Raw genomic sequence first — 14,939 nt, 5'->3', positions numbered from 1 at the left:
GCTAGTGCCAGTGCCAAGATTTTAAAATACATTCTGTGGATCATAGCCAAAAATGTAATCATGTTCAGGATTTAGAAATTAGAACACTAGCTGATAGGTCAGGTGCCAGATCATAAAACACAGTGTGCTTAGAAGAAAGAATATTTTGGACATTTTTGTGATGGCCCAAATATAACTGATAGAGAGATCCAGTCCAAATGAATGGCTGATTAACTTTTCTACTCGCTTTAACAAATTTACGAGACCTTTGAAGTTTAGCGTTAATATAATGCTTCATCAGGCTCAGTGAGACAAAAGCTTAATGTTGAGATTTCTCATTTACTGTTGGTTGCTTATATACAGAAGTTCCAAACAATTTTCTTCCTTATGGAACCTAGATTTTGGTCATGAATTTGGGGGGGGGGGTCAAGTATTTCAGAGGAACTGGACACCTCCAAAGTTCCAGGCTGGAGATCCCTTTGCCCTTGGCTGGTTTGATTATCCTCATTATTCTCATGTGACTCTGTTCTAGCCAATGAGCTGTGAAGGGGATTCTGTTAAATATCTTTTGGGAAAGGAAAATAAGTAGTATATATTATATTGAAGATAACTACTTCTTCCTGACCATGGAAGCTATTCTATGAAGATGAGGTGCTTGACATTGGTATAGCCATCTTGTCACCATGAAGTAACAAACTTGTAAAAAACCAAGACACTGAGGTGTCAGAGCTTAAATATGACCCTTGGTGAACTATTTCTGTGCTAAGTTTAATACACTAAAATAGCCCTATCTCCTCACTCCTTGATATGTGAGATAAATTTGCATTATTAATGTCAACCTTCAGAGTTAACGTGGTTAATATCATTGCAACTGGAAACATTCTAACTGAAACATTCCACTGAAACATTCATCACCTGCTACTCTGGGGCTCCTGAGAGTTATAGCATAAGAAGTTCTCTAGTTACAGGTACATTTTTTATTCTGTCCCAGAATTCATGCTGCTTTTCCTACCTAGTTTTGGCCTCCTAGACTAAAACATAAAGGTCCGCTTTATTGCTCTTCATAGATCATTTCCTACTTCACTCCAGTTCCTCAAGCTTAGATAATGTAATTAATTCATTCATAGAATTATTTACTGGATACACATTCAATAGCAAGCTCTGAACTAAATAAGATGATGGAGATAAAACTGAAAAAGATGCCACCTCTATTATGAAGGACTCACTCTACTGTAGACACAAATGATTAGTCCATCTTATGAACAATCTGTCCTAGAGGGATACACTGAACATTTGTAAGTACTAAGTGTATAGAGAACAGGAACTTCAGATTGGGTGGGGGGGAATTCTGGAAAAGCCTTCTTGCCAATAGCACCCAAGACAAAAGCCCATGGGAGCACATTATTAATATAGATCAAGCATTGAGTATCTTCTTTCTTTCTGCCTCATCTTTAGATTGTCCCAGAATCAAATGTGCTTCCAAACTGAAGGCCATCAATAACAATACAAACCACTATTTTAAAGATTTTATTTATTTATTTATTTATTTATTTATTTATTTATTTATTTATGTTTTAGAGAGAGCACATGAGAGCGAGATTGGGTTTGGGAGAAGAGAGGAAGGACAAGCAGGTTTGGCATTGAGTGCTTAGCTTGACTTGGGGCTCGATATCAGGACCCCAAGATCGTGACCTGAGCTGAAATTAAGACTTAGATGCTCACTGGGTGTTATGCTATATGTTGGCAAATTGCACTCCAGTAAAAAAAAAAAAAAAAAAAAAGAGTTGGATGCTCAGCTGACTGAGCCTCCGAGGCACCCCCAATACAAACCACTCTCTCTCTCTCTTTTTAAAAGTTATTTATTTATTTATTTATTTATTTGAGAGACAAAGAGAGAGACAGAGACACAAGCAGGAGGAATGCCAGGCAGAGGGAGAGAGAACAGCAGGCTCCCCATGGAGCAGGGAGCCCAATGAAGAACTTGATCCCAGGACCCTGGGATCATCATCTGAGCCAAAGACAGAGGCTTAAGTGACTGAGCCACTCAGGCACCCGAGTACAAACACTCTTACTCAAAAAAGAAATCTAGCTATTGCACTTGGGGATGTTATACTTGTCCAATTGTTCAGTGTGAGTGTAAATGGAGCTTCTTTCTCCAAACAGGCTTATGTAGGCTTTATGGAATCTGGTTGATAGAATTAGATTAGAAGGTATGGATAAAGGAATAGGCGAGACTTCTGACCACTCTAGTAAGGGGAAATAATATTATAATATAATGATTAACTACCTTCCCCAGTTTTTAAGTACTGAGAACACTGCTTACTTTAGAAATTTATTTTGCTTTTGGAGTCATCTCATGTAAGCACTGTACATGTAACTGTTCAGGATTATCGTAAGGAATGATGGTTTATCTCTCTCAGTCTAGTAAAAGAGCGATGAAATGTATTTATCTATTTTGAAACATCTATGCCACTTGTACAAATATTTGCTGATGTCCAAATGTATCACTTTTTTCTAAAACTTACCATAGTTCTATTTCTGAAATTAGAACTATCACATCAAGGTGAGAATTCTTGCACTGAACTATAGGTACAAATTTCCATGACCCACAAATGATCTTCCAACACCAGCTCATCAAGAATAAGCTCAAGAGCTCTGCCCGCACCCCCGCGCCCTCGCTCGCCGGGCCTCCCTGAGCCGGGCCGCGCCGCCGCAGCCGCGCAGCCCACCGCCGCCCTCCGCAGCCACGGCCACCGGGTCTGTGTCCTCGTCCTCCTACCGCAGGATGTGCGGCGGCCGGCCCGGGAGCCGCCGAGCTCCGCGCGGAGCTACGCGGCCGCGTCCCCCCCGCACCTACAGCCTGGGCGGCGCGCCGCGCCCCGGCACCAGCCGCAGCCTCTAGGCCTCGTCCCGCGGCGCGTCCGCCACGCGCTCCTCCGCGCTGGCCTGCGGAGCAGTGTGCCTGGCGTGCGTCTGCTGCAGGACTCGGCGCGCTTCTCGCTGGCCGCCGCCATCAACACCGAGTTCAAGCCCACGCGCACCACGAGAAGCTGCAGCTGCAGGAGCTGAATGACTGCTTCGCCAACTGCATCGACAAGGTGCGCTTCCTGGAGCAGCAGAACAGGATCCTGCTGGCCGAGCTCGAGCAGCTCCGGGGCCAGGGCAAGTCGCGCCTGGGGGACGTCTACGAGGAGGAGCTGCGGGAGCTGCGCCGGCGGGTGGACCAGCTCACCAACGACAAGGCCTGCGTCGAGGTGGAGCGCCACGACCCGGTCGAGGACATCATGCGGCTCCGGGAGAAGTTGCAAGAGGAGATGCTTCAGAGAGAGGAAGCCGAGAGCACCCTGCAGTCTTCCCGACAGGCTGGTGCCAACGCTTTTTGGCGCGTCTTGACCTTGAGCGGAAAGTGGAATCCTTGCAAGAAGAGATTGCCTTTTTGAAGAAACTACATGATGAGGAAATCCAGGAGCTGCAGGCCCAGATTCAGGACCAGCACGTCCAAATCGATATGGATGTTTCCAAGCCTGACCTCACGGCTGCCCTGCGTGATGTACGCCAGCAATATGACAGCGTGGCTGCCAAGAACCTTCAGGAGGGCGCGGAATGGTACAGGCCCGAGGTTGCCGACCTCTCTGAGGCTGCGAGCCGGAACAACGATGCCCTGCACCAGGCGAAGCAGGAGTCAACTGAGTACCGGAGCCAGGTGCAGTCCCTCACCTGCGAAGTGGATGCACTCAAAGGGACTAATGAGTCTCTGGAACGCCAGATGCGTGAAATGGAAGAGAACTTGGCCGCCGAAGCTGCTAACCACCAAGACACTATTGGCCGCCTCCAGGATGAGATTCAGAACATGAAGGAAGAAATGGCTCCTCACCTTCGGGAGTACCAGGACCTGCCGAATGTTAAGATGCTCTCCACATTGAGATTGCCACGTACAGGAAGCTGCTGGAAGGCGAGGAGAGCAGGATTGCTCTGCCTCTTCCAAACTTTTCTTCCCTGAACCTGAGGGAAACCAACCTGGATTCACTCCCTCTGGTTGACATTCACTTAAAGAGAACGCTTCTGATTAAGAGGTTGAGACTAGGGATGGACAGGTTATCAACGAAACTTGTCAGCATCATGATGACCTTGAGTGAAGCTTGCACAGATTCGGTGCAGCAATTATTACCCGCTAGAATTTCAAAAAAAAATCCATATCTTAAAGGAACAGCTTTCAAGTGCCTCTCTGCAGTTTTTCAGGAGCGCGAGATAGATTTGGAATTAGGAGTAACTTCTAGTTCTTAAGAACCAACACTCTTAAAAGATTTAGGAGAAAGTTTACAACATAATCTAGTTTACAAAGAAAACTTGTGCTAGAATACTTTTTAAGAAGTATTTTTGAAAACCATTAAAACTGCTTTTTTCCAACAAGTATCTGACCCACTTGTTTCTGCTTCAATAAATCTTTGGAAAACAAAACAAAACAAAAAAAGAATAAGCTCAAGAAATGAGTGGTATAAGTTTTTTAATTTCAAAAGTGGTAATATTGTAATGCAAACTCACAAAGGAGCTAAGAGAAAATTCTTTTTTCAAAAATCAATTTCTTTAGCATATATAATTTGGAAAGAAAAAAAGCTTTATACTATGGTTATCAATATGCTCCATCAGGAATTCCCACTCAAAGTTCATATAAGTATTAAGTTTAGCTTCATTGCTAATTAGATCAGTGAATTTGGGAATGTTTTGAGAAATGCTTATCAGAGCTTTTAAACACTCATATATTTTAGAGTAGATGAAATGTTAATAATGAGAATTTTTCATTATTTGTTTCTTTACGTTGTAAGTTGACAAAATACAGATGAAGAGGTTAAGAACTGTATTTAGTGAAGTCTTCATGAATGTTATTTTAAAAAGCATGGCCACTATCAAACCACAGGCATTCTTGCATTCAACTAAAGTAGAACATTTCATCAGTAGCAGCCTTTTATGTATAGTTGAGTAACCCAGGAAGGCTAAGGAAACGATTTTTTTTTTCAGCCTACAATGGTTATTTATTTTATAAAAAAGTTTTTTGAAACGTGTCTTAATGGCATAAAACTATTGTTAAGTATGGGGTTCCAGAAATTCTATATTTTCCATGATTTTAAAGACATTTCTAAGACTGAAGTTTTCCAGCACAGTCCATCCTTTAATACTTTCTCTCTGGTGATTTTAAAAAGGGAAGCCATTACTTGGGGACCTTCCATGAGAATCATTACGTAAGATGAATAAAAACACATTTAAAATGTTCTTTACCTCAAATCCTAACCAATATAAACTAATAAAGATAGACTACAAAAGACCAGAGGGAGTTTATTTTTTAAGTTTAATTATTTTTTAATTTTTTAAAGATTTATTTATTTATTTTTAGAGAAAGAGGGAGAGAGCAGGGAGAGGAATAGAGGGTGAGGGAAAGAGAGAATTCCAAGAGGACTCCCCTCTGAGCAGAGCCCAATATGGGACTCAATCTCACCACCCTGAAATTATGACCTGAGCTGAAATCAGAAGACAGACGCTTAACTGAGTGAGCCACCCAGATGCCCCCAAAGGGAGTTTTTCATAAGGATCAAGTAATAACTCCTTGCAACTTGGAAGCACTGGTATATTTGTTTGATCTGAGAGGTTTTGTTCTGCATTGTGACCTAAGCATATTGTTGGATTTTTACCAACTTTAGAAACATTGTAATAGGTCCCTAGAATTTAAATATTGCTTTGTGTTCTTCCTGGAAAGAAAAGATTCTTGAGAAAGGCTTGATAGTTGAAGGATGCATGCTTACTAAGTAGAAGACAAAGAAAAAGAAGAGTAAATGATCAACAGAAGTACTGCTGAAAGATAAATAACAAGGTAGAACTTAGAACATTAAAACTGGGAAAAATTAAGTAGGAAAGCCTTAGTGATAAACACCCTAATATAAGAATGGGAAAAAATAAAACAAGACATAATCAGAGAGAGAGAGACAAATCATAAAAGACTCTTAATCATAGGAAACAAATGGAGGGTCCCTAGAGGAGGGGGGGGAGGGTAACTGAGTGATGGACATGAAGTAGGGCATGTGATGTAATGAGAACTGGGTGTTATATAAGACTGATGAATCACTGATCTCTACATCTGAAACCAATAATACATTATATGTTAATTAGTTGAATTTAAATAAAATTTTAAAAATACACCTTCTGGAATAAATAAAATGAAAAAGGAAAAGAATGGGAATATAAATAAAATTTATATCCACAGCTCAAACCCAGTAACTCAGTTGAGAAATAAGGAGTACTAGAATAAATGGAATTCACCTAAATCTTAAGAGAATAATATAGGCCTCAGAGAGACACTGTGGAGCAGGTAGGTATAAAAGCATAATTGATTCTCCTCATGAGACTCTCTTCTGAGCATTCTCAACTGCCATATTTGTGAATGAGAAGAGCTTCCTAAATGTGTGGACTTGGCCCCGCTCTCCAGTATGTGTATTGGCATGGTTTATGAGATTACATAAACTTATGAGAATATACAATATGAAAATGCATCACTATTTCCATGCTACCCATCCTAAGAGATCTTGGTATGACGTCAACAATGTCTTCAGTCAAATTAGTATCTGTTGAGTGTTAATTATTTACTAAGCATTTCACTAGGCCCTAGGGGTTTGGTGATGAGCCAAAATAGACAGGAGTCTTGCCTTCCTAGACTTCACAAGTGAATGGGAGGAGCCAAGAGTAAAATTATCACTGAAATCTATCATTTAAAATCATAGTGTGCATGATAAAGGAAGAGTACAAGGAACAAAGGAAAGGGTTCTGATCAAAGTTTCAGGTCTGGGACCTCATTGAGAATGCATGAGTTGAAAAAAAATTTTTAAAAAAGAAGAATATAAGTTTAACTAGGTGAATGTTTGCAAGAATGTTCCAAGACAGAGGTATCAGCATGCTCAAAATCCCTGGGTGACGGGCACTGAGGGGGGCACTTGACGGGATGAGCACTGGGTGTTATTCTGTATGTTGGTAAATTGAACACCAATAAAAATAAATTTATTATAAAAAATAAAGTATAAAATAGGAAGTATAAAAAAATAAGGCCTTTGATAAAGCAGATATTTTGAGAATGTGAAAGTAGACCAGCATGCTTGTATTCAGAGAGCTTGCATTAAGAGCAGCATGGTGAAAGATCGTGTGTCCTTTTGTCAGCAAAGAAGCAGTAACTGGTAAAAACTGATGGGATTGAACACAAGGGGCCTCCAGCTAAGGAAGACCAAAGGGTCTCTATGAGTAGGCTCTCCCTGGAGGGTCCTAGAAGAGTAGATCTAGGAAGACAAAAGCTGTCCTCTTTTCTAACTTATGGACATACCCATTTAGCAGAGAGCCACTGCAGATATGTAGTTCTCACAAGCTGCCCATACAGAAAATCCATTCTAACTTTATTCCAGGGAGAACCTTCTGGCACAAACAGACTAGAATAATAAAATAAGGCCTTTGATTCTTCAAACACAATATTTTGGGGTGAATATGATAAAATAAATCTGGATTTGGCAGGGTCTGAGCATGGCTATTTTACTCTGAGATTAGAGTACCGTGAGCATTTCCCTCCTTCCCCAACTGGTATGCCATCGGCAGTTGCAAGAGACTGGACTGAATGAAGGACAAACCAGACCCTAAACCAAACACAAAAAGAGATGCATCAGTGAGATTTGAGGAGGAAAAAAGTGCCATATGGAACAAAACAAAAATAAAAAATGAACACAATGGGAATCATCAGAGGAGAGAGAAGACCCAAGGCCGGGGGATTTCCCCTTTAGATAACAGAAAGGGTTTTCCCAAGACTCACAACCACTGCTTCTCAAGGTGTGGTCCTTGAACCAGCAGCAACTGCATCCCTGGGGAACTTGTCAGTTCCATGAAGTCTCAGACCCTATCCCAATCTTATTAAATCAGAAACCCTGGGGGTTGTACCCAGCAATCTGATGCATGCAATAGCTTGAGAACCACTGTTCTAGATATAAAGTCTTACTACCCTTGAAGACCAATAATAGGTTGAAACTGTAACACATTACCATCTGCTGTGGATTCTGTGTTGGGTGGAATAATAATGCAAATCTAAAATAAAAGTCATTTATTTCTGGATTCCATTTGCCTGGCTAACCAGTTGTCAGGAAAAACATTAACTTATACATCATGCCTCTTTTTCATGACAAGTTCTGAGTTTCAAAATGTATCTGCTTATTTGGCATATGTAGCACATATTTTATGTTAGATTTATAAGCATCACATGAGAGGCAAAATAATAATATGTAATAGGTGAATTACTGTTCCTCTGAAAATATTTTTGTTTGGTAATTCCATTTGGCACAGAAAGGATTCTACTTGAATTTAAAAGGCAATCAGATAACTATGAGGAAGGTTAAATAATTGAATGAAATTATTAGAAAATTCTAAAGTGTACTCCTATTATTAATATTTCAGAATTTACTTGCACAAAGTCTGTCTGCCTATATCATTCTGTTAAGTAATGGATCATGAACACACATGTGCAGATTCCTGGAGCTAAATCTCCTACTTCAAAGAAGACTCGGTGACCTTTTCTAAATGGTTTAGTGGCTCTATACCAGGATAGCAGGAGATCAGAACTTAAATCCAACAGGATATTATTGATATTAGAGTGAAGAAAAAAATAGAAAGGTTCATTCAGAAATCTGGGACTTGATCTACTCTCTTCCTTGGGTAAAATATAACTTTGATGAAATTTTTTTTTAACTTTGATGAAATTTATATCTATTAATCACTAAGAAGCAAGACTTGCTACCAATTAGTCAGACAAATCTCATGCAAATCTCACTGAACGACAGTACCAATCCAAATCCTTCCAGTGTGGTTTCAGGATTTCCAAGTCACATGACCTGGGTTTCCATATCACAGTTTCCTACTTATATCACCTTAAGAAATTACTTAACGTCTCAGTCTTTTTCCTCTCTTATCTTCAAAATGGGTAAAGCATCACTACCTACCATGTAAGACTTTTGTGAATATGAAGTGACATAATACATGTGAAGTGTCCACCACTGAGTTCATTAAATGCTTTTATTATCATTGCAGTAATAACAAATTTAATATTTTATTTTGGAAATGAAACTCATGCAATTACATAGTGCTAAAATTAGTCCTTGGCAACCCAACCGGTAAGGGACTTATCTAAGCAGTACTACCTAAATACCTTTGACATGTGATTCATAGCTCATTTTCAAGTTTAACACATCGATTTGGTACAAGGACTATCATCGATTTGCATGGTAATATTATATGAGATGGATTTAGGCAAGCCATTGGGGATAATCCAAGCAAGTTACCAGCAGCTGATAGATGATTTCTGCACATGAAGCTGTGTTTGCTCTGGTCTTCCTGCCTTCTGGTAGCAGAAAAATATCATATTAACTTTATCCTTCTGGTGTCCACCTGGCCCTCCACTCCTAGAGCTTGAGTTCCAGTGATGACGCCCTTTGATCTTTCCATTTTTAATGTCCATCTGCTGCGTGACTTTCCCTTCCAGCCTGAAGCACAGATCTATGAGAAAGAACAACTCCTTGTTTAACATGAAAAACTGATTATTTCTACTAAATAATGTTTAAAAATAGACATGGTCTAATACTTTCAATAGATCTGGAGTAGATTCACTAAAACTTCAAAAATCTATTTGTTCTCTTGCCGATGCTTGACCCATCAAGAAAAATGAAGCAGTATACTCCTCCATTTGTCACTGCCTATGCTTTTAAAATAAAAATAAACTTAGAATGCCACAATTAATCCCCAGGTCTCAATATTTTTTTAAACAGGGGAAAAAGAGATGACTTGTGGATTTGGAATAAGAGCGGTTATGTAAAAATAGAGTTAGAAGGAAAACTGAAAATATGTGAATGACCAGATAAAAGAGTAATGAGAAAAAGTGTTTCTGATGGCTCTCCTTCTCAATTCAGCCAAAGGGGAAAAGCAGTTTGTGGTGGTAAATATTGCAGGCAGGATAGCAGCGTGTGTAGCTACGCACATCGGGCATGCAGGGGTCCAAGTGGAATTTGCCATCACTCCAAGAAACCGTCAGATGTTGTCTTTTTAAATGGAGAATGGTGTGAGGACTAGTGGAATTTGGTGTTAGATGTCAAGCGTACAACATGTTCATTTAACTCAGGGTTGCAGTCAGAGTCACTGCTTGACATCTTTTTGAGTTAATTTTACTCAATAAAAATGTTTCATGAAGATGAGACAAAAACCAATTTCTTGCTCTCCCTTCAGAATCCTTGCAGGGAACAATTGGGGGGAAAAAAGGCTGTTTCTAGTATACACTGCTGAAAAACTTATTTAACTTTAGTTACAGAGAGAGCAATGCTTTTTTGATTTGAAAGCAATAAAAAGAGTATCAGAAAGAGTATTGATCACAGATTTATTTTTACTTTTTATTTTTTTCTTAGTTATTTTTAAAGCAGACGCCCAAGAACCAATTTATTTTTGACACAAACACAGGCCATTCTTGGCAACAGTTAGTGTCTTCTGGCTTTTTTAATCCCATTTTGGGTAACTGCTGTCCCCCCTCCTCTCAAATTTCATGGCACCTACCTTTAATTCCGTTCTCAGAGACTTCTACTGTTAGATATACTTAGTTTTATAACCTTGAATCCCTGCAGGGAGAAAATATAGTACCAAAAACAACTACAATAATGAACATTTGTTGTCATTGTAGGAAGCTCGGTAACTGTGTGTTAGCAACTTGAAAATATCTCTTTAATTTTTTCTCCTTCATACATTAAATCAGAGTCCTGCTTATTGGATGCTTGTGGGGTCACTTGCTCTTGGTTTTCAAGAAAATCAGGAATGAACAAAAAAATCTCTGATAGCTGAGAATTTGATTAAGATTATTGACAGCTCTCCGTGTGGCATGAGTAGGACTGTGCATACTTGCATCTGAACTCCCAGAAGCTATGTGCCATATATGCCAAGTTCCCTTGCCTTTCTCAGACTTTTTTTTTCACTAGGCTGAAGGGACATCTCCATGAGTCTTCTTGTGTGGTCTTGTGGCTTGATAGTGACATGGACACTGTGCTTTCTCTCTGAAGACTGTCAGCCCTTTTAACATTGAACTACATGTCTGTGGTTCTGCTAAGGATTACATTGGTCACCTTTTCCCCCCTAAAAACAGAAATTGATTCTTAACCACAGTGGTGTGTATGTGTGTATGTGTGTGTGCCTGTATATGTGTGCTTAAGGGATATTTAGAAATGTGTAAACTCTGGAAAAAGTTTTCTATCCTGTCAATACCATTTATCTTCATTTCTATTCTGATTATTTCTTCTTTAAAAAATAACCTTATTGGGCATTTCCTCTAACTTAAGAAAGTGATTTGTGTCCATTATTAAAAATCTGACATTTACACGCACACAGAAAACCTCAATTACTGCAATTAAATTTTAATGTTAATTACTAATTACTAATGCTAAATTTTAAATTACTCAGATATTTTATTTAAGGAGGTATGTATATGTATTTATATATTCTTATATGTCACTAATACTGCCCTTCAAAATTATTTCATGTGTAAATTCATCATGTTATACTGATATATTAATGCAATATTTTATCAAAGTTATACATGTACATGGTTTTAAAAAGCTATTTCCAATGCTTGTAAAAAAAGAAAAAAAACATGAATTTATGCTATTCTTGATTTTCTAGTAAATATCATTTACTGACTTCCTACAGTGGAAAGATAGATACAATCAGCTACACACACACACACACACACACACACACACACCCCTATCTACTCTATCCAAACTTTAAATATAATTACATTATAATTTTTGGTGGCTCTCTTAAGACTATGTAAATATTTTCACTGTTTGGGATGCCAAACAGGGTTGGCATCTGTGATTGAGCATCTGCCTTTGTCTCAGAGAGTGATTCCAAGGGTGCCAGAAACGTGTCTCACATCAGGCTCCCTGCATAGAGTCTGCTTCTCCCTCTGCCTCTGTCTCTGCCTCTATCTATGTTTCTTGTGAATTAATAAATAAAATATTTAAAACATATTTTCACCATTGTATAATGCAGAATATTATGTTAACATTTCCTATCTTGTTCAATTTCTTGTTGTTATATCCATTGTAGATAAGGGTAATAATAATCACTTCCTTTCTCACTTACTTAGTTTCTATGTTTTTATCACTAATTTATCACCAAAAATGTTATAATTATAATCTTCTTTTTACTGAGGGAAGTGAATGTTAATCTCGATAAAATTGAGGTTCAAGTAAAACTTTTATGAGGTCTGTGGCTGAGTTCCTGGGCCTCGCAGTAGTACATCAAGGTACTGGCAGTATCCTCTAGTATTTGGGTTATCCATTCATCTTTAGTCTTTGTCCGTGGAGATCTGCTACACTATCATTCCTCATTCCTCTCTGCATGACCTCTTCAGGTCCAATGAATCATTTACTCTGCCACTTTTATTCTGAGGCACTGAGAGTCATTCTTCTGCTTTGATCCACACTGGGACCCTCAAAAAGTTGTGAAAGGCTGTCCATTCTTTTATTTTTCTGGACATGTTTTGCATCTAGAACCTATCTAGGGTCACTTATTGAAGTGATCACATGGTTGTTCTTCTTTATCCTATTAAGGTGGTGAAATTCAATGATTAATATTTATTTTTATGATTAATATTTAAATTCAAAGCCAATCTTGAATTCCTAGGATAAGCCCTACTTGGAAATATTGTATTTTTGATTTACTAATTTGATTTACTAATATTTTGCTAAGAATGTTTGCATCTGTATTCATGAAGTACATTGGTCTGTAATTCTATTATTTGGAATATATTTATCTGATTTGGCCTGTACTTCTATTATTTGTAATATACTTATCTGATTTGGCATCTTAAGGTTTAAGTATAAGTCAGTTGAAAAATATACTCTCTTCTATTTCTTGAAGAGCACATTCAAGATTGGTAGGGTTCCTTTCACGTACAGTTGATTGAATTCACCAGTGAAATCATTTAGACTTGAAATTTTGGGGGGAGAAAAACCTAAATAACAAATTTAATATTTTTTTGCAATATATGAGACTCTTCCTATTTTCTATTTCTTCCGTATTGATTTTGTTCATTTGCATCTTTCATACGATTTTTCCATTTTGGGTATGTTGCAAAATTCATTACTCTAAAGTTGTTCATAATATTCCCTTACCTTTTTTAATGATTAATAAGATCCCTTACTTATTCTGGATATTAGTAATATTTTTATTTTGAAATTTAACAGTTACATTATTTTTCAAAGAACAAACTTTGATTTATTGATTTTCTCTGTCTATTTTTTTTGTTTTATTGATAGCTGCCTTCAATGTTATTTTCTTTTTTGCACTTATTTTTGGGTTTAAATTGCCAGAGTTTTATTTGTCTTTTACTTCTTAAGATAGAAATACATACAATTATTTTACACTGTCATTCTTTCAACATAACCATTTGAAATTACAACTTTTTAAAAATATTGCTTTAGGGGATCCCTGGGTGGCGCAGCAGTTTGGCACCTGCCTTTGGCTCAGGGCGTGATCCTGGAGACCTGGGATCGAATCCCACGTCGGGCTCCCGGTGCATGGAGCCTGCTTCTCTCTCTGTCTGTGTCTCTGCCTCTCTCTCTCTCTCTGTGACTATCGTAAATAAATAAATAAAATTAAAAAAAAAATATTGCTTTAGCTGTATCTCATATATTTTGTTAAATGCTTTCATTATCATTTAGCAATCATTAGTTCAAAATATGTTCTAATTACTCGTAAGATTTCTTTGTTGCATGGGTTCTTCGGAAATGTGTTGTTTAAACATATTTGGAGATTTTATAGATAATTTATTGTTTTTAGTTTCTAATTAATTACATTGTAGGTGGAAGTCATATTCTTCCATTCTTTGAAATGTACTGAGACATGTTTATAAGCTATAATATGGTCTGTCTTGGTGAATGCTCCTTGTTTATTTGGGAATGCTACAATAAGTACCTATCTATAGTCTATGAATATCAATTAGGTAAAATTCATTGATAGCAATTTTCAAATCTATTTCTATGCCATTATCTTTGCTGTATTCTATGGTTTAGAAGCAAATCACACACATATTCAAAGAAAAGAGTTCACACAGGGTGTGAGACCAAGGGGACAAGAATCATAGGACTACTTTAGGAGTCTGTTTACCACAATCTAAATTTAAATATTTTTCTTGTAAATATTACATGTTTGGTTTTCTGTTTTTATTAAGCCTAGAAATCTCTACCTTTTAGCCCATTTATATTTAATGTGATTTCTTTCTTTCTTTCTTTCTTTCTTTCTTTCTTTCTTTCTTTCTTTCTTTCTTTCTTTCTTTCTTTTTCTTCCATTCCTAGAATCATTTAGGTGAATCAAGGAACTTTTTTTTGTATTTAGTTTTATGTGTCATGTTGACTTTTATTTTTTTTTAATTTTATTTATTTATTCATGAGATACACAGAGACAGGTAAAGACACAGGCAGAGGGAGAAGCAGGCTCCATGCAGGGAACCTGACGTGGGACTTGATCCTGGGTCTCTAGGATCACGCCCCGGGCCAAAGGCAGTGCTAAACCACTGAGCCATCTTGGCTGCCCACAATATATATTTTTAACTTATAACAGATTACCTTCAAATAATATAGTATTTAGAGTTCAAATAATATATTCTGTATTATATATAGTCATATATAATGTACCATATATTATATACTGTATTATATACTTCAAATTATATACTACTTTTATATTATCACACAACCATTGTAAGAATTTTATAAGTTTATTACATTTGCTTTCCTATACTTTTTTCTTGTCCTATATTTTAATTCTATGTACCCAAAATCATTCACAAATGCAGTTCCTTCATCACAACCACAGATTTCAAATGGCATTTTTGAAATGCTGCTTTGCAT

At 37.7% G+C, this 14,939-nt stretch overlaps 1 long non-coding RNA gene and 1 pseudogene across 2 annotated transcripts in view; both read left to right on the top strand.

Annotated features, from left to right (window-relative positions):
• The window catches only part of LOC144291399 (uncharacterized), a 110,587-nt gene that overhangs the window by 94,788 nt on the left and 860 nt on the right, over window positions 1-14,939 (top strand). The gene's annotated exons all lie outside the window — the stretch shown is intronic.
• Window positions 3,069-4,389, top strand: LOC144291397 (vimentin pseudogene; annotated as a pseudogene).

The sequence above is a fragment of the Canis aureus genome, chromosome 20, assembly GCF_053574225.1.
Source record: "Canis aureus isolate CA01 chromosome 20, VMU_Caureus_v.1.0, whole genome shotgun sequence".
Lineage (NCBI taxonomy): Eukaryota > Metazoa > Chordata > Mammalia > Carnivora > Canidae > Canis > Canis aureus.
This window is presented reverse-complemented; position numbering and strand designations above follow the sequence as displayed.